The 18,819-nt window shown below is 41.6% G+C and overlaps 1 long non-coding RNA gene across 4 annotated transcripts in view; it reads left to right on the forward strand.

Annotated features, from left to right (window-relative positions):
• The first annotated feature begins 3,903 nt into the window (after nucleotides 1-3,903).
• The window catches only part of LOC145431480 (uncharacterized), a 16,653-nt gene continuing 1,737 nt past the window's right edge, over nucleotides 3,904-18,819 (forward strand). Inside the window, exons 1-8 of one of the 4 annotated variants that reach the window (XR_013911800.1) lie at nucleotides 3,904-4,085; nucleotides 5,539-5,593; nucleotides 5,850-5,945; nucleotides 8,095-8,532; nucleotides 8,654-9,269; nucleotides 9,622-9,774; nucleotides 10,146-10,231; nucleotides 10,827-11,610. This is a non-coding gene — a long non-coding RNA (uncharacterized LOC145431480). The other 3 variants (XR_013911799.1, XR_013911801.1, XR_013911798.1) reach the window with 3 other exon arrangements.

The following is an 18,819-nucleotide window of genomic DNA, read 5'->3' on the forward strand; positions in this document are numbered from 1 at the left end:
TTATAAACCAGATTTTATTTGTAAATGGCGATCTGGTGCAAACAACCCATTTTCAGATAAATACACTGATATCTACATTCACAAAAACTAAATACTAAATACATTAAATATTATTCTTTTTAAAACACATTATGGAAAAAGTAATTTGTAACTCTACTCATTACATTACTTTTTCTCCATATAATGACCTGAAATGAAGGGTAATAATTGCAACTGTAATGTAATTGCTACATTTAGTACAATAGTGGGTTACATTACAGCATTACCAAAAAGGTAATGTGATTTCTGTAGTACATTACTTTGAAAAGTAATGTTACAAAGTAACACTTTACACCAAACTCTTTTTAGCACTATGCTTAATTTAGGAAGCCAAGATGTCTAGAACAAGAGCTGTTACAAGCAGTTCTATTATATAAAACAAAATATGGCAATAAATTAGTGGATTAAAGGATCAAGTGGTTCTGCTAAGTAACAAGTTAGAAAAAGAACATCACCGAGTGAGCAACTGTTTAGAATTTAACACTTAGAGAGAGAATTTGATGGAGAGGGAGCTGTTGCTTAGGTAAACTGGGGGATGAATGGTTAACTGAGCCAGTGAAGGTTGGTCAAGAAGGGATAATCGTGCTTAACACAGCACATCTTTATTGAACACAGCCCACGACCACTACAACGCCAGGTGCCACCATAAACCACAGTCCTGAGTGTGGACTAGCACATTTTCTTAAGACATAAGACCCTCACCCCAACAAATTAGATAGTCAACCAACATTAGAAAAAAATAAAATTCAAGTGGAAAATAATTGGCACTTAAGTGGCAATGAACCATTAAACTCAAACATAACATAATCTAGAATGATTAAATCTGTATCTTGTTCATACTCAATAAATTTTACAAACCCAGCAGTTGCAGGTTTGTGTCTGAGAAAATGTTCTGTTACTAGTCTAATCAAGAAAAATTCAAAAACTGAAGTATAAATGAAGCACTGGCTGATTTACTAAATCGTATAACATACCTCTGGGGTAAACATCAAGCCCCGGGCTATCAGCTAATGAGCTAAACCAACTCATTTAGCCTGGAAGAAATACTGTTTGGTTTAGCATTCATATCAAACACCAGGACCTACTGTAGCTAGTGCCAAAGAACAATCTGGAATGATTAAAGCTCAGAATATGGCTACCTAATGGTACATATACTGCAAGCATGTTCCTTGGTGGCCTTAGTCGTGGTGGGTCTCTTGGTTAGGCCAGACAAAGCAGCCTACATCTAATGCATGACTACTGCCTTAAAAGTCCCAAGCACAAGAAAAGGTTTGCGTTTTATAGAAGGAGGATACGATTCATTGTCTATTATGTGCGTTAGACAGCTTTAGAGCGATTGTCTCTCTTTTGTTTGTTTTAATTCTGTTATAAAATCATCTCTCACACAGAGCCGTGTCGGAGTGTTGCAGTAAGCGCTGATGCATTTGAGTGTGCTGATCATCTAAAACTGCAGAGTCATTTGCTAAACAGAAAACCCTTTATTCTAAGAAATGATCGAGTATTTTCCCCACTCCCTTCGTACGGGACCACCACTGAGCCCAGAAGTACACGAGGTCTTGATACAAGACCACATGTTGTTGTGTTGCCTCTGCTGCAGAGTGACTAACATTTTCATTAATCACTATCTCAACACCTCCCCTCCTCTTAAACAATTGAGCATATGGGCTGCCTTGTCTGCCACAGAGGCCACAAAAAAAGCGGCACCCGCCCTGCGGTGCATCAAGGTCCCACATGATGAAGAAACACGAACTGCTGATCTCCCTCTAATTTAATGATAACTATCACCTGTTCTCCTAGCGAGGCACCATACTCTCTCTGATTTCTGAGTAATTGGTCTGTGCCTTTTGCTTGATTAATTTGATTGCTACATTTTTCACTGTCCCCTCTCTTGTGATTGTCGTGGCACTACAGGTGCTGGGTTTCATTAATTATGCCCGTAATTGGTTTGGAAATGCTGCATGCAAGTTTGTTTTGGGGGAAGGTTGCGGTTTGTTGTGAGCAGCGAAACCTCACAGAGCAATTTGTGTGTCTCTGTTACTTAAGATAAATGAACCTCATCTTTCAGCAGATTGCGGTGAAGATTCCAGGAGGATCGAAACTCAAGGACGACAAGTTGTTGGTGTGGCTGGAGAAGCAGTGGAAAAAGTGCACGCTCTTATTTCCTTTCCTTTTGCTCAAGGCTAAGTATAAGCAAGCATGACTGCCTATTAGTTATGAGAGTTAATGTACAATTAGCACCTGAACATGTTTTCCAGATGTAGGCTCTACTCCATCAAATTTCATCATCAATGAGATTGTTGTGGCTTGTTTGAACGGCCTACTGTAATATGTTTAGAGCATAAACTGTACATAAAAATGGACATAGCCATGTCACATGACCCACTGAAGTATAAAGTCTTGTTCTTGATTCTACAACCTGAGTATTTTTGTCATCTTAGCTTTTTAAAAACCTGAGAAGGGGGTAGATCTGATTGCTTTATCAGCCTTTTTGAGGGCCACAATTTACAAAACGAATGTCCTATTTAACTCTGTAATGCTTCACACTACTGACTGAGACAATATCCTTAGTAGTATGTCTGGAAAAAGTATGGATAACAGGGAAAGTAGGAGCATTTCTGTACAATCAGGATTCAAAAAGTAAATAAATCCAGAATTGGCATTTACTGGCCATTACAAAGAAAGCATGTTTATGTCATTTCTGCTCCAGTTTCCCTTTTAAATGTTGTTGTCTTCACTGGTTTGCACTTGTGTTTTGGTCTCTCACTGAGGTCAAGAATTGGTTGGGCAGGCATGGTTCCACCTCTGGTTGGAGCTGTGATCTCCCACTCTGTACCTGTTGCCCAACCACTTCATCCTTCAACCCCTTAACACCCAGCTCCTACATCCAGTCTCTTCCAGATTGTCTGCACACCTTGTGTAATAATCAGGCTCCATGCTTTTCCTGCATCCCCTTGAGTTCGCTAGTTTAACATCTTTGTGTTGATGTATTTGGAGTGTTCTCCACATGGCCGAGGAGCGTCCCCCTTTCATGGATCATATCACCTGCCAAAACCAAGGTGTAATTCAGTGCTGAAAACTCTCAACGGTACACTCTGCCTTCGTTACCTGTCCAGCCTCCCTCCTGTGACCTCCAGCACCCACTGTGAGCAAACCAATGCCCCTCCCTGCAGTCACTCTGTCTGTGAACACAAGCCAGCTCTCCCACCTCCTGAGCAATATTCGGAACTCTCCCCCGAATGTATCACCTGGACTAATCGCTCTCCCCCTCTTTCAGTGAACTCCTGTTAAAATCTCTGTGCGAATAATTCCTTTGTGTACAATAAAGACTGAGCTGTCTCAGTCCACTCACTCTGCAGCATTCCTAGCCCTTGGCATTCACACAAAGAAGCTACATCCATTTCACTGTCTATACTGTCCATAGTTTGAGGCCTAGATGGCAACTACCCTGAGATCTCCTAAAATACATATGATGTATTTGCAAAATAGTGCAAAAATATATACATTTAGTGAACTTTTTTGTTATTGTATATAGAAGATTACATCAAAAGTGTCCTCTGGTGCATCTGTAGATGAATTGCAGGCAGTTTCTGTAGACTGTAGAGTAGGACTGATGGGGATAGCTCTCCTAGATCTGCTCTGAGGAAACTCTACACTATACAGCAACACAGAGGCATGACCAAGGGTGCACTGTAATCCCTAACAGTTGTTCTAGCTCATAACTAATAAGCTCATAACACTCAAATGTCGTTTTGTAGTTGAGCAAACTATAAAGTATTGAGCTCTGTTGGCTTTTATGCAGCTTTAATTGAATAGGGCTCAATATTTTTTAGCTAAATTTTTTGGAACGCTCAAAAAGTTTAAGAAGCTTAGTTTAGTGACGTTCTGGTGGGTGGAGTCTTGTCGCTCCCTCAGGAAAGCTTAGTCAGCCATCTTGAATTTACCTTGATACGGGGAAGTTTTGGCCAGCCCGTGTGGATTAAGAGTCCCCAACTTCAACCCACCACGACCACCACCTTATTTTTTTTTCATCAACTGCCCTAAATTTGGTAAGTCTAACGTGTTTTTGTTTTGTTTAAATTTAATTTCAATAAACATTCTTTTTTATTTTTTACTGGAAATATATTTGTACTTTGTGCACAGTGAATGTTTGTTATAAATGAATTCGAATCCAAGTAATTGTAATTTTAGAAGTTTTCTAATGTGACAAATACGTAATGTTATTTCAAATTAGAATGATGTAACGTTTTGGCGGTTTTCCGTGGGGGACAACATTTCCCATAACTTTCTACTAAAACTTTCCACTGGTTGTCGTATTCGCCGGTAATGTATGTGCGTATTGTGAGTATACTTATTTCAAGTGTCCGTGTCCGTGTTACACAGTCAGTAGTTTACGCTGTTGAGCTGTGTGTGTGTGCTAGCATGAAGCGAACAATAATAAACAACATGAGTGTGTTATCATGATGGTAATTAGACACGTTTGTATTTTTTCGTAGTCTCAAATGTGTGGTTGTGAGATAATCTCGAAATCCTTTTAACAGTTTAGAGGGGTATTCCACTAAGCGAGCTCTACAAGTCAAGGCTTGCGGAAAAATGCATCGCCTGATTCAGCCTAACATTATACACTGGTCGAACTCGGTGCTACGAACGAAGTTCAGCTAAATTGTTCGCGCTAATTCGACAAGGCTCAACCAGCCAGACTGAGGCGCCTCCTTGACACCTTTAAGCCAGACCCTATCGATCTTTGCTAGATAAATTGAAATGAAATGAAAATAAAGAGCCGCGTTCTGCTCCCAGGCTAAGAAAGAATCATTGATGCAGACTGTGCGGATCACAAATACTCCCTAACCTGTAAGGCTGGGGTGTCCAAACTTTTTTCACTGAGGGCTACTTACTAGAAATTAGGTAAATAACCTTAACTTTAGTGTATTAAAGTGTATTAAAGATCACAAAATCACTTAAAAGTGGTCGAATATGTTATATTGTTGAATATAATTAAAGACAAAACTGCTTTCATCACAGCTTTCCATAAATGGATCTTTATTGATTCATTCAGAAAAAGCTTTGGTAGCTTATTTTCAGAACAGCAGCCTCAGATTTCTTTTTAGACAGAAGATTTACAGCACAGAGAAAAAACAATAAAAGGGAAAATAGGACGGGTAAATTTCAAGTTTGTTATTTAAGTTATTAAGCTTAGCAACACACTTATCAACATTAGTTTGAAACGGTTAACATTAACAGACTGAACTGGACTTAATAACAGGAGTGCATATAATCTTAGTAAATTATTGTGGTGAGTATCAGCTGCGCTGGGTATGTAAATCGGGCCATCCAGCTGCGGTGCTGATTCGACGTCACTCGTGCCAAAAATCCGGACAAATGTCACTTGATCAAGGAGCAGATCTGCATCAGATGAGATCAGCTGACTACTTGTGTGTGTGTGCTGTGCAAAAAATGTTTTTGAACATTAATAAGTCGTCTTTGTGCACATATTGTTTACAGATATCAGACTGCAAAGAGCGCTACAGAGAGTCAACATTTCACCAGTTGTCAGTGGGTGAGTTTTATAATTTGTGTCCCAATTTAAATAAAAAATAAATACAAAGAAACTAGAGAATTTTGCCTTGAATTATTCAAAAATTTTAGATTTTTTTTGGGTTACCCTTCTAGATTGACAGGTTTAGCCCGTTACACAAAAAGTTTGGACACCCCTGATCTATAACAATGACAATCAGAACATGGCTATCCAACACTTTGTTTTTACTCTGCATTTGTGTAAATACTATTCTAATAGATATTGTGTGTTCATCTAGGAACAGCATGATGTAAATACAAGACGGGCCCTCGTCCTTCGTGCACTTCCTGTGTACCTGCGTGAAGATGCCTCCACGTTATTCAGGACTCGTGATGTAAGTGTACTGGCCTCAGCATCAACCATATGACATCGCTCAGAACTCAAGGAGAACCAGGGTGTACAGTGGGGCAAAAAAGTATTTAGTCAGCCACCGATTGTGCAAGTTCCCCCACTTAAAAAAATGACAGAGGTCAGTAATTTGCACCAGAGGTACACTTCAACTGTGAGAGACAGAATGTGAAAAAAAATCCATGAATTCACATGGTAGGATTTGTAAAGAATTTATTCGTAAATTAGGGTGGAAAATAAGTATTTGGTCACCTCAAACAAGGAAAATCTCTGGCTCACACAGACCTGTAACGTCTTCTGTAAGAAGCTTTTCTGTCCCCCACTCGTTACCTGTATGAATGGCACCTGTTTGAACTCATCATCTGTATAAAAGAGACCTGTCCACAGCCTCAAACAGTCAGACTCCAAACTCCGCCATGGCCAAGACCAAAGAGCTTCCGAAGGACACCAGGAAAAGTATTGTAGACCTGCACCAGACTGGGAAGAGTGAATCTACAATAGGCAAGCAGCTTGGTGTGAAAAAATCAACTGTGGGAGCAATCATCAGAAAATGGAAGACATACAAGACCACTGATAATCTCCCTCGATCTGGGGCTCCACGCAAAGATCTCATCCCGTGGGATCAAAATGATCATGAGAACGGTGAGCAAAGATCCCAGAACCACACAGGGGGACCTGGTGAATGACCTGCAGAGAGCTGGGACCAAAGTAACAAAGGTCACCATCAGTAACACACTACAACGGCAGGGAATCAAATCCCGCAGTGCCAGACGTGTTCCGCTGCTGAAGCCAGTGCATGTCCAGGCCCGTCTGAAGTTTGCCAGAGAGCACATGGATGATACAGCAGAGGATTGGGAGAATGTCATGTGGTCAGATGAAACCAAAGTAGAACTTTTGGGTATAAACTCAACTCGTCGTGTTTGGAGGAAGAAGAATACTGAGTTGCATCCCAAGAACACCATACCTACTGTGAAGCATGGGGGTGGAAACATCATGTTATGGGGCTGTTTTTCTGCCAAGGGGACAGGACGACTGATCCTTGTTAAGGACAGAATGAATGGGGCCATGTATCGTGAGATTTTGAGCCAAAACCTCCTTCCATCAGTGAGAACTTTGAAGATGAAACAAGGCTGGGTCTTCCAACATGACAATGATCCAAAACACACCGCCCGGGCAACAAAGGAGTGGCTCCGTAAGAAGCATTTGAAAGTCCTGGAGTGGCCTAGCCAGTCTCCAGACCTCAACCCCATAGAAAATCTGTGGCGGGAGTTGAAAGTCCGTGTTGCTCGGCGACAGCCCCAAAACATCACTGCTCTCGAGAAGATCTGCATGGAGGAATGGGCCAAAATACCAGCTACTGTGTGTGCAAACCTGGTAAAGACCTATAGTAAACGTTTGACCTCTGTTATTGCCAACAAAGGTTATGTTACAAAGTATTGAGTTGTATTTTTGTTATTGACCAAATACTTATTTTCCACCCTGATTTACGAATAAATTCTTTACAAATCCTACCATGTGGATTCATGGATTTTTTTTTCACATTCTGTCTCTCACAGTTAAAGTGTTCCTCTGGTGCAAATTACTGACCTCTGTCATCATTTTAGGTGGGGGAACTTGCACAATCGGTGGCTGACTAAATACTTTTTTGCCCCACTGTATATCAGGAAGGATGTTCAACACAGTCCTCATCTGACTTGTTTTCTCCCATATATCAACTATTGTTGAATAAGATTGCAAGAAGATTGTTACGCATAAACCAGAAAACATGAAAATAGTTGAAAGATTATTATACAAAAAAAATCTGCAGATAAAAACTATCTCCCTTTTTAAAATTCAAGTGTTCTATTTTTTTGGAGGTGCCATGTTGTGGTCAGAGAAATGTTTGGTAAATAACAAAAACAAATATCTTGGCATATATTTATTATTGAAAACATTTATTTACACATATGTTTTGAAACCAAACCCAAATTAAGATTATTGTAATGCATCATGATGTATCGCAATATCAAATTAAATCGTTGACATTATAATCCTAAAAGAAACGTGCGACTTATGAAGATTCACACCTCTAATCAATAGCATGATTTGTGTCCTTGTGGGGCTGAACTCATTCTTGTATTATTTTTGTTTTGCAGTCAGCAGATGGTCCAGACCTCACTGACACTCCTGTGGCTCTGCTGACAGTTGTCACGGATGACACTACTGATTCGGCCCTCTTCAGTCCCGAAAGCATCTGCATTGTCGTTGAGGATGAAATACTTGTGAATGGTCCCACAAATCTGGCTGAGTCATTTCTCCTGCTCTTTGGGTACATCTATGCATTAGACCTACAATACCCAAAGAAACTTGAGCTTACATTCACATTTATCCAGAAGGTTGTGATGTGCCTTGAGGACAACAAACCACTGAAAGGGCGTCTACTGATGCTGAAGAATGATTTGTTCAATGAGTGAATCACTCAGAATGGACTACTTGTTAAGCTGAGTATTGAGGAAGCTTTTTTGTTTGTTTTTTTCCTAATCATTTGCCTCTTCTACACTGAAAAAAAGGGACTGGCCATCTCTTGGATTTATGTAAGCATCTTGCATGTATTTAACACAATTGCCTCATGTTTTAAAGTTAAATGTAACTATATAGTGTAAAAACTACATGATATGCAGAAAGGGTGTATTAAATTGTTCATATCATGTTCAGGTGAAGTAAGTCAATAAGATAGCAACGTTAAATCTCGTGAAACCACGCGTGATTTCATCTCGCGGGCTTTGGATCGTGGTTTAAAAAAGGCATCCATCTCAGTCAAGTCGAGCAGCCAACTCTACGTTTTTGGTATGTCTTGATTTTTTGAATTAATATTTACCATATTTCAGCCAAATGTAGTTAAACGTCTAGAGTGTCGCCATGTAACATGCTAAAAAAGAGCCGTTAGCTTATTTGCTGTTTTATCTGTTGTCAAAGAATTGGCGCTTTTTCATTTGAATTTGTCTTTGGCACAAGAGCCGTAATATCACATTAAACCTAATTATGAGGCACTCATAACATAATTTGGTTTTCTGTGTGAATAGATTTGCCAACTGACTCTTCAGTTACAATGTGTATTTACTGCACCGTGGTGTTAGTGAGATTTTGGACATTGAACAGCTTTAGCTAATATCATCAGCGGCATTATGCTAGCTTACATCCCTACCCCTCCTGCCCTCACCTGCTGTCCTTTTGTTTTTGTTTTTGTTTTTTTTGCTGCACATTGAGAGACGACCTCTATTCTGCATTTCACCAGGAGTCAGCTGATGGATTGTGGGTTCAAGGTGTTATGGTAAGAAAGTATATTCTATTTTCGTTTCTGTAACTTAATTATAATAGGTTTTTTATAATTATTAGGTGCATGCATACTCACCCTATTAATACAACTGAGAAATCCAAAATCTGCCATAGGTTTAACCTGTATGTATTGTCAGAAAGGTGATTACTGGACTCGCATTAATGCACACTTGAACTGAAATGAGGTTGTAACTTGTGGGTTGTTGGGTTGCAAATCAGAAACAAACATCTTTGGATTTTTTTTAATCCCATAAGATCTGGAAACACAGTTTTTATTCAACAAAACATTACTGATTAACCAAGCACAGTGCCTGCTGTTATTTCAAAATAATTTTATGTCATTTCAGATGAAATGCAGCATTCCAGTGCATCCCAACCTTGCCTTTACAGTCAAGGTTTCTGACGGAGCTGAGTTTCTCTCTGACAGTCTGCTGAAAGTGTTTGCAAAGTGATCGGGGGAACAGGGCACAAAGCTAAAGGATGTAGCTGCCATGATGACAGTAAGAACTTTAAAATTCTTTAACTACAAAGTGTATATGTATTGCATTAGGTCAGTAAAAGATTTTTATGCTACATCCATTGAAACAGTCAACTATTACCTGTGAGTAATGATTCCACTAAAAGGATGCCATAATTTTCGTCATGCATTTACTGGCCCACTGAGAAAAAATTATCTTTTTTTAAAAATAAATGTTCTGGAAACTATATATCCATAAAGTTGATGTCAAACAGGAACTTTTGATATTGCTTTGTAGATGCTGGTGTTGCATGTTGACTGGTTTAAAAAGTCAAGAGTTTTTGTCTGGGATCATTTTCTTCTGTGCTACTGAAAAGTTCACAAATCTTTGTTTTCTTTGTTATAATACTCAAGGATGACATTAATGCTCGGAGTCCCTCATCAAAGTGCTCCGCATCTGTGTGAAAGACAATTGCAACATCTTGGTGCAGGAGTTCATGGTGAGTGTTTTATGAGTAGATTGTGGCTTTGCAACATCTAAAAATGCATTTAGTTATCCACTTGATCCTCATTGGACTGGTTAGGACCAGTAGTCCTCTTTAATAATTTGAAGTTCACATGAGGCCTGGTAGTGAACTCGGCCGCCGGCCCTTGAGGCCCCACCCCTGTATTAGGGGTCACATCAGTGTGAAAAAACTTTAAATTTGTCATTCTAATGAACAAAGGAAAATCCCACCAGTATTTACATTAGCTTTTGTTTGAAAAAAAAAAAAAAGACCAACTGACCAACAGCTAACCAAATTGTGGGGCTGAAAGTCTAAATTCTAACATCTTCTGAGTGACATAACCTGGATTTCTGATGGGCCGGTGTCTTTCTAACAAAAACGAATGTAAAGCATTTGAAATTATTATGTTTTTCACCCTCTCTTAGAAACTCTGTTAGACCATGAATGGCAGCATGGCAGGCCACTCTTTGGCTATAGCTATTTACTATGTTGCTTGCATTGGTTTAAATTACTCTAACATTAGAACTGGTAGATTCAAAAGAGATGAGCTTAAAAAGGAATCTTAAAGAAATGTTTTGTGTTTAACCAGGACTTGCCTGAGGCCACTGCACAGATTGAGAAAACCACAATGAACATCTGTCTCCAGAGATGCGCCAGGCAATGACTTTTCTGATGTTGTTCTTCAAGATCTGGATAACGTGACCTTTGCAGTAGCCATGCTGTTTGGACCTTTTTTATTCCTTCAACATGAGTTACCCATCACAACTCTGCTACACTTTTGAGGTGATTCAAAGGGTGGTAATGGAGTTGGATGCAACTCAGCTCTCAAGAAAAGCTCACAACTAAGACAAAACTGCTCCTGCAACGAAGCTCACTGTTATGCATGTGAGGTGACCAGCTCTAGGTGAGAGGACATTTAAATCTCACACTTGTTCTGCTGCATTTTTGAAGCTCAATTCCAGGAACGGATCGCAGGGTTCATTTTTATATACTCTGCAACTGCCATGAGGACGAGCTGTTTTTTGTTGTTGTTTGTTTTTCCTTTTGCTCTGTACAAGTTCTGTTTGTCTGTTTGGCAGCATTTTTAAATTTCTCTTTGTATTTTTTCTTTCTTTTACTAGTGAAGAGATGTAGCGTGAACAGTTATACAGTCTAAATATCCCATATGGGTCGTGTGAAATGGTATTTTCAGTTTCATTCAGTTGAAGTAAAGAACGTTGAATATTTCTAAGTGTGCTGTTTTGAACCAAGATGTCACAGTATGATCAGTGCTGTATTTTTTGACAGTCACTGTATCAATGTTATTTTTGCGTCTCTTGAATAAAGGTTTTGACCTGCAAGTGCTAATTTCTTTAGTTATTGGGGTAAAATGGGTAGTGTAGCATTCCAGCCGGACTTTATTCAGACGATGCACTCAATGATCATTACGGATGGACCATGGTGGGGTATTCCAACCCATTTATTCACAAATTGCCATAGACACATCGTAAGAGCTGTAACCATAACATAAAACAAACATTCACTTGATATAACCACGTTTCTGTTATGCTAATCAATTCACAGAAAAGGCACAGGAGGTGCTAGCATCAGCCTGCTAGATCGCTCATAAACTTATTAACAATCAAGTAATACATTTACAAATTGTCCGAAATGTAAACAACAAGTACAACACACAAACATACCTGTTCGCCTTCCAGCTAGATGCTAATTTTAAGATGGATGGAAAACGATAACCTTCTCATTTAATCCTTTCTGCGGCAAGCAGTTGCGGTACGATCTTCCTTCCCGGAAGTTGCCCGTTACGAATTTCAAAATAAGAGTTTAATCTATATTATAAGGTATAATTCGTTCAGGGATTTAACTATTTGAAAAATATCAAATAAACAAATAATCTGGGTCATTTACACTCCCACCAAATCATTAGTGTTCAAAAACATAACTCCATAAACATAGGAAGAAAGAACACAATGATTTCATAATACAAATAATGACCAAACAACAGAAGCATAGTATGCAAGGAATGGACTAGTCACCTTCCAACAATAAGACTAGTTTTTGAACTGGCCGTTCGAGCACTGACCGCTTAGTAAGACGTTCACCATTTTTGCCAAGTTTCCTGTCACCTAGACAGAGCTTCACTCTCCTAACCAGTCCATCTCTGTCCATTGTAGTCTCTACGACTCTTCCCAACCTCCATTCATTTCTGGGCAAGTCTTCATCCTTCATTATGACTATATCCCCGATCTGCAGGTTTCTCTTTGGGGTGTGCCAGCGTTGTCTAAAGGCAATGTTGGCTAAGTACTCTTTCTGCCAACGGCTCCAGAACTGCTCGGCCAAATATTGTACGTGGCGCCATCTCTTTCTCGCATACATATCTTCCCTTATGAACTTGCCGGGGGGAGGAAGGGCCATGGTAGGCTTCAGGGTAAGTAAGTGGTTTGGTGTCAGTGGCTCAAGACTGTTGGGATCATGTAGGTTTTCAATAGTGAGAGGACGACTATTAACTATCGTCATTGCTTCATAGAAGAATGCTCGGAGGGAAGCATCAGGTAGGTTTCCAGGTGAGAGTCCAAGGGTCGCGTTGAGAACACTCCTGACTGTTCTAATTTGACGCTCCCACACTCCACCAACATGACTTGATCCAGGAGCATTTAGGATGAAGTCACACTGCTTCTTAGAAAGGAAGTTCGTCAGTTTATCACCATCTAATTCCGTGAGGGCTTCCTGCAGTTCATTCTTGGCTCCTAGGAAGTTACTGCCTTGGTCAGATTTGATCTGGCGTACGGCTCCACGTATAGCAATGAAGCAGCGCAGTCCAATTATGAATGAGTCTGTAGATAGATCCTCCAGCATTTCAATATGGATGGCTCTGGAGGAGAAGCAGGTGAAAAGGAGACCATATCGTTTTCGCACACTACGTCCTTGCTTGCTATAGAAGGGTCCAAAGCAATCCATTCCACAGTAGGTAAAGGGTGGAGATGGATTTACTCGCTCTGGAGGGAGATCGGCCATTTTCTGTTCTTCAGTCCGTCTCCGAAGCTTCCGACAAACTACACATCGGCGAAGATAGGATGCAACCGTCCTGCCAATTCCTGGTATCCAGTAACCTCTTGTCCTAATTGCACTGAGAGTCATCCCCTTGCCTTGATGTTTGACTTCTTCATGACAGTATGCTATGATCATCCTTGTAACATGATGTTCCTTTGGAATGATGGTAGGGTGTTTAACTGAGAGAGGAAGGTTTGAATCACGGAGTCGACCTCCCACCTTAATCACACCATTGTTGTCCAAGAAGGGGTTGAGGTGATGTAGCTTGTTATGAGGTGGCAGCTGACAACCTTTCTTCAGTAGCCGCACTTCCTCCGAATATGTTTGTCTCTGCAGATCTTTGATGATGAGGCGCTCGGCTTCTTCTCTTTCCTGCACTGTAGAGAGGCCGATTGACTTATCCTTGTTGATCCTTCGAAGAATGCGAGCCACTGCACAGATGGCACGAGTCCAGGATGAGAACTTTGCCAGCCGATAAGTAAGAGAATCTTGTTCTACAGTTTCCGTGTTTAGAGTCCGTGTTTCCTTAACTTCTGGATCTCCGACTGACAGTTCCGGAGCCACCTCTTCTGAGAGGTCAACTCCCTTTTCCCATAGAAATGCAGGGCCGGTAAACCAGTCCGATGATATTAGCTCATGGACAAAACAACCTCTAGAAGCACGATCCGCAGGATTCTGGTCAGTAGGGACGTATCTCCATTGCCTTTGATTCGTGTAGAGATGTATCTTCTGGATACGGTTGGCTACGAATGTATGAAAACGTCGAGCCTCATTATTGATGTACCCTAGTACAACCTTGGAATCGGTCCAAAAATGCTCTTCAATGTCCGCATATCCAAGTTCTTCCTTCAAAACATTGCTGGTTTTCACAGAGATGACTGCAGCCGTCAACTCTAATCTTGGGATCGTGGTGACCTTTGTTGGGGCGACACGAGATTTGGCCATGACTAAAGCACAGTGGATGTCTCCTTCTTCATTGCTAAGCCTCAGATATGAACACTGTCCATAGCCAGTAGTGCTTGCGTCGGAGAAGTGATGTAACTCACGTTTAATAACCCTTCCGAAATCTGCCGGGGCATAACTTCGGGGTATATTTATCCTCTCCAAGTTGTTGAGGTCGTTTTTCCATTTCTCCCACCGTGGACGAAGTTCGTTGGTTAGAGGGTCGTCCCAACCTGTTCCATGGCAGCACATCTGCTGCAGCACTTCCTTTCCAATGAGCAAAAAGGGGGCTATGAGACCCAAGGGATCGTACAGGGATGCAACAATGGACAATATGCCTCGACGTGTTGCAGGCTGTTCCTTAAGGTTGGTGCTGATCTTCAGGCAGTCTGATTCGACGTGCCATTGGATACCCAACGCTCTCTCTGAAGGTAAGTTATCAAAGGCAAGGTTGAGGTCTTTAATGTCTGATGCACGTTCAGTTGCTGGTATGCTTACCAGGACAGCTTTGTCATTGGACACAAACTTGTGGAGCCTAAGACCACCCAGGGCACAAAGTTTTCTGGCTTCTTCTGCTAACTTGATAGCCTTCTCTGAGCTGTCTGTACTTGTGACTCCATCGTCGACATAGAAATTTCTCAGAATGAACTGAGAGCCTAATGGGTACCGGTCTTTATTTTCTGTAGCCAAATGCTTCAATCCGTAGTTTGCACAGCCAGGCGATGAGGCTGCGCCAAAGATATGCACCCTCATACGGTATTCTTGGGGCTGTGCACCGAGATCTCCTTTCTTCCACCAAAGGAAGCGCAGGTAATCCTGGTCTGACTTCTTCACATGAAATTGGTGAAACATTTTCTCTATGTCGCACATCAATGCAGTGGAGTGCAACCGGAAGCGAAGAAGTACACCGTTGAGATTGTTCATCAGGTCAGGACCAGTGAGCAGATGATCATTCAAACTGGTTCCCTTGTACTTGGCAGAGCAGTCGAACACCACGCGCAGTTTGCCTGGCTTCTTGTCGTGGAATACACCGTGATGAGGTATGTACCATTTTTCGCCCTCTTTCCCATCATCGTGGACTTCCTCTGCATCACCCCTTTCTATGACCTCCTCCATGAACTTGATATACTGTTCTTTGTACCCTTCATCCTTTAACAGCTTCCTCTTTAGATGGCTCAGACGTATGACTGCAAGCTGTTTGTTGTCAGGTAGGGTAGGTCTCTCCTTAAAGGGCAACGGCATCTCGTAGTGACCTAGACTGTTCTTTTCGATGTGGTTCTTGAGTTTGTCCAGGAACAGGATGTCCTCCTGAGACACTGGTTTGCCGTCTTCCTTAGCATCCTTAAAGTCAGACTCTAGAATGCGAATGGCATCTGCCGGAGTGACTGGTGGGAGCTCCCTGACTGCAACTCGGAAGCACTGTCCCGCCGTACTTGAGGTGTCGGGGCATGTCGACGTACCACCAACTATGCTCCATCCTAAGTCGGTACGAATTGCATAAGGCTCATCGTCTCCTCCCATTATGACGTCTCTTGGTGCCATTGCTCGTGCGCAGTTATAGCCTATCAATAAACCAACCTCACAGTCCTGTAGAGGTGTAATCTCTTCTATGACCTTGGAGAGATGATTCCACCTTTTAGCTGTCTCGCATGTTGGGATATGGGCTCTGTTTACTGGTATGCAATCCTTGGTATAAGCAGGAGGAAGGTCGATGAGGAGGGAAGAGCGATAACCCCGAACACAAAGCCCTGAGACTCTTTGGCTCTTTACGATCACGTCGCGTCCAATCATCGTAGTTAACTTCAGCTTAACTGGACAGGAATCTGCCTTTAATACATCACTCAGTTCCTGGTCAACAAACGTCGTGTCGCTTTGCGTGTCCAGCAAGGCGTAAACCAGTTTCTCAGTTCCTGTATCCTTTTTTGACACCCACACAGGCACAATCATTGATGTGTTAGTTGGCTGTCCAGTAATCACTGACATTGAAGTTGCAGCAGCCTCCGTTTGGCCGGCATTGCTCAGGATAGTGGTTTCCTGTGGCAGAACTCTTTCCTTCTTTAAATAGTTGTCATCGTGTAAACAAGTGGGATGTTTACCCTTGCACGTGTTGCATGAGTGTCGATGTCGACAGTCTTTTGCACTATGTCCAGGTTTGGTGCAGCCATAGCAGAGCTTATGTTCTCTGACAAAATCTCGACGCTCCTCCAGAGTTTTAGCAATAAACTTGGGACATCCATGTAGTCTGTGTTGATTATTTTGACAGAAGGCACAAGGAGACCTTTCCTTTCCTTTAACTGGCTTGAGCCTCTCGGTGTCAGCCTCAGTCTGTGTGTTTAGAACGCTTGCCTTGTTCCTCTTAGGGTCTCTGCTGCCTTGTTTTGCAGTGCTCGACTCAGAGCTGCGGAGGGCATAAGCTGAGGTGATTGGATTGCAAGCAATCTCTGCCTCTGTCGCCATAAATGCGGCGAAGTCCTTAAAACTGGGGAATTCCTTATTGCCCTTTAAGGCTTCAGTAACCTTCCTGTTCCAGTGAGATGCTATCCACTCTGGTAGTTTAAGGATTAGCTTCTTATTCTCTTCACAGTCGTTCAGTATTTCGAGGCTCTTCACATGTGTCATTGCATCTTGGCAAGCGTTTAAGAAATCTGAGAAGTCTCTTAATCCTTCTGCATCTCTTGGTTGGATCTTTGGCCAATCTGTGAGCTTATCTCTGAAGGCTTTCTGTATAATAAAGGTTTGGCCATATCTGTTATCCAGTTTGTTCCACGCATCCTTATAAGCGTCGCTGTCATTCCTATAGAAAGTTCCTTCTAATGTTTTACGAGCTGGGCCGCCTACATACTTCCTCAAGTAATAAAGTTTGTCTGCTGGGGAGATGGCCTTTTTGTCAATAAGTGACATGAATGAAGTTTTCCACTCGATGAACTGAATGGGGTCCCCACTAAATACAGACGGCTCTGGAACTGGAAGTCTATTTAGAGCCATACTGTCTTGTAGGGCTTGGGCAAGGGATGACACGTTTAGGTCGGGTGGCGATGCTGTGACGGTGGGAGTTGGAGGGTTGATAGCAGGGGGAACATGATGATTTCCCACTGAACTATTAGAGGAATGGGGACTGCCTTCCTGCGAGGCTACCTGGCTGTAGACTTGCAGTTTGGCCCGAGCAGCCCTCAGATTCCTTTCTGCTTGAAGGCGTTCAAGTCTGCGCTTTTCTACTTCCATTTTTCTGTGCTGTTCCTCTATCTTCTCCATTTGTCTCTCTTCTTCCAGCAACCCTTCAAATTCGACTTCCTTAGCAGCTAGCTCTGCTGCTGCATCCGCCTGTTTGAGTGTTAGAGTAGTGCCTTTGTGACTACGGATTGACTTTGTCACTCTAGATGCAGTGGATCCATAGATGGAGCGTGCGTAGCTGTTCTTAAGCAGCTCCCTGAGACGGCAATGTACTTGTTCTGCATCATAATCACCATCGAGATCTGACATTCTCTCGTAGGTAACTTTCATAATTTCGGCTGTAACTGCCTCACAACTGTCAACGTGACGTCTTAATTCTGGAGAAGGTGTAATGTGACTTCGTATTTCAAGGTAAGTGTTTAACACAGTTTCTTTCTCTTTCTCCAAAGAATCCATCAAAGATGCCAGCTCGCCTTTACTAATGTCTGACTTGAGCTGCTCTCTTGACTCTCGGGCTCGAATCTTCCATCTTTCGTACGTTGAGATGAACTTTCTTTCCCTTTTTCTTGCTTCCTCCTGCTGCATTTCGAGCGCCTTTGGAGTTGGGATTTTTGTTCGAGTGGAACGTCGGAGGCCTTCCTTAAGCTCACCTTGTAAGTTGTTCAACGTTTCTTCTCTGCGTTGAATTTCCTTCTCCAAAAGTTCTATTTCCGTAGTTTCTGATGTGTCTTCAAGAGACGCCTTAAGCCCTTTGATTTTATTCTGCAGGTCGACTATCTGATGCTCTAGTTCTGTTTGTGAGGAGGGAGTCTCCATTTCCTTCATGTTTATGTTATTTACTTATCTAATTTGCAGGCTTTAGTTAATGAGCTGCTTGTGGTTACTATAACTTAAAGGCTGCATTAACAGAAGGGAGGAGAATCTTTGCACTTTAAACCAAGTTGAAATAGAAGCGGATAACCAACACAACATTGAGAAGAAATGTATAAAATAATAAATGCAACCTGCTAGCTGTTGCAAACTGATGTGGTAAAGTAAACCTCTTATGCTAAACACAGATCAATACACCATTACTATTGTACAGTTACAAATTGAACTAAATGCCCCTCTTTCACCCCCTTTTGGGTCAGTAGAAAGAATGATAAATATACAGTAGTGGTGGTAAATACCAATAAACAAAATTACTTCACTTGTTATTACTTCATGTCCGTTGTGTCTTAATGCAGCAGATGTCCACAGTAGTTGACGACCTTCTCTCTCCCTTTAACCACCACTGATGAGAATGAATGTCCTTTCCTTGTCGATTAGAATGAAATGTTCCATACCTTTTCTGACCGTCACATCAAACCATTAAGCCAGCTGCATGATGATTATAAAGTCTCTGTCTAGAAGACCCATAGAATGGCACTGAGTTGCTCCGT

Source organism: Astatotilapia calliptera, chromosome 10, assembly GCF_964374335.1.
Source record: "Astatotilapia calliptera chromosome 10, fAstCal68.1, whole genome shotgun sequence".
NCBI classification, from domain to species: Eukaryota; Metazoa; Chordata; class Actinopteri; order Cichliformes; family Cichlidae; genus Astatotilapia; species Astatotilapia calliptera.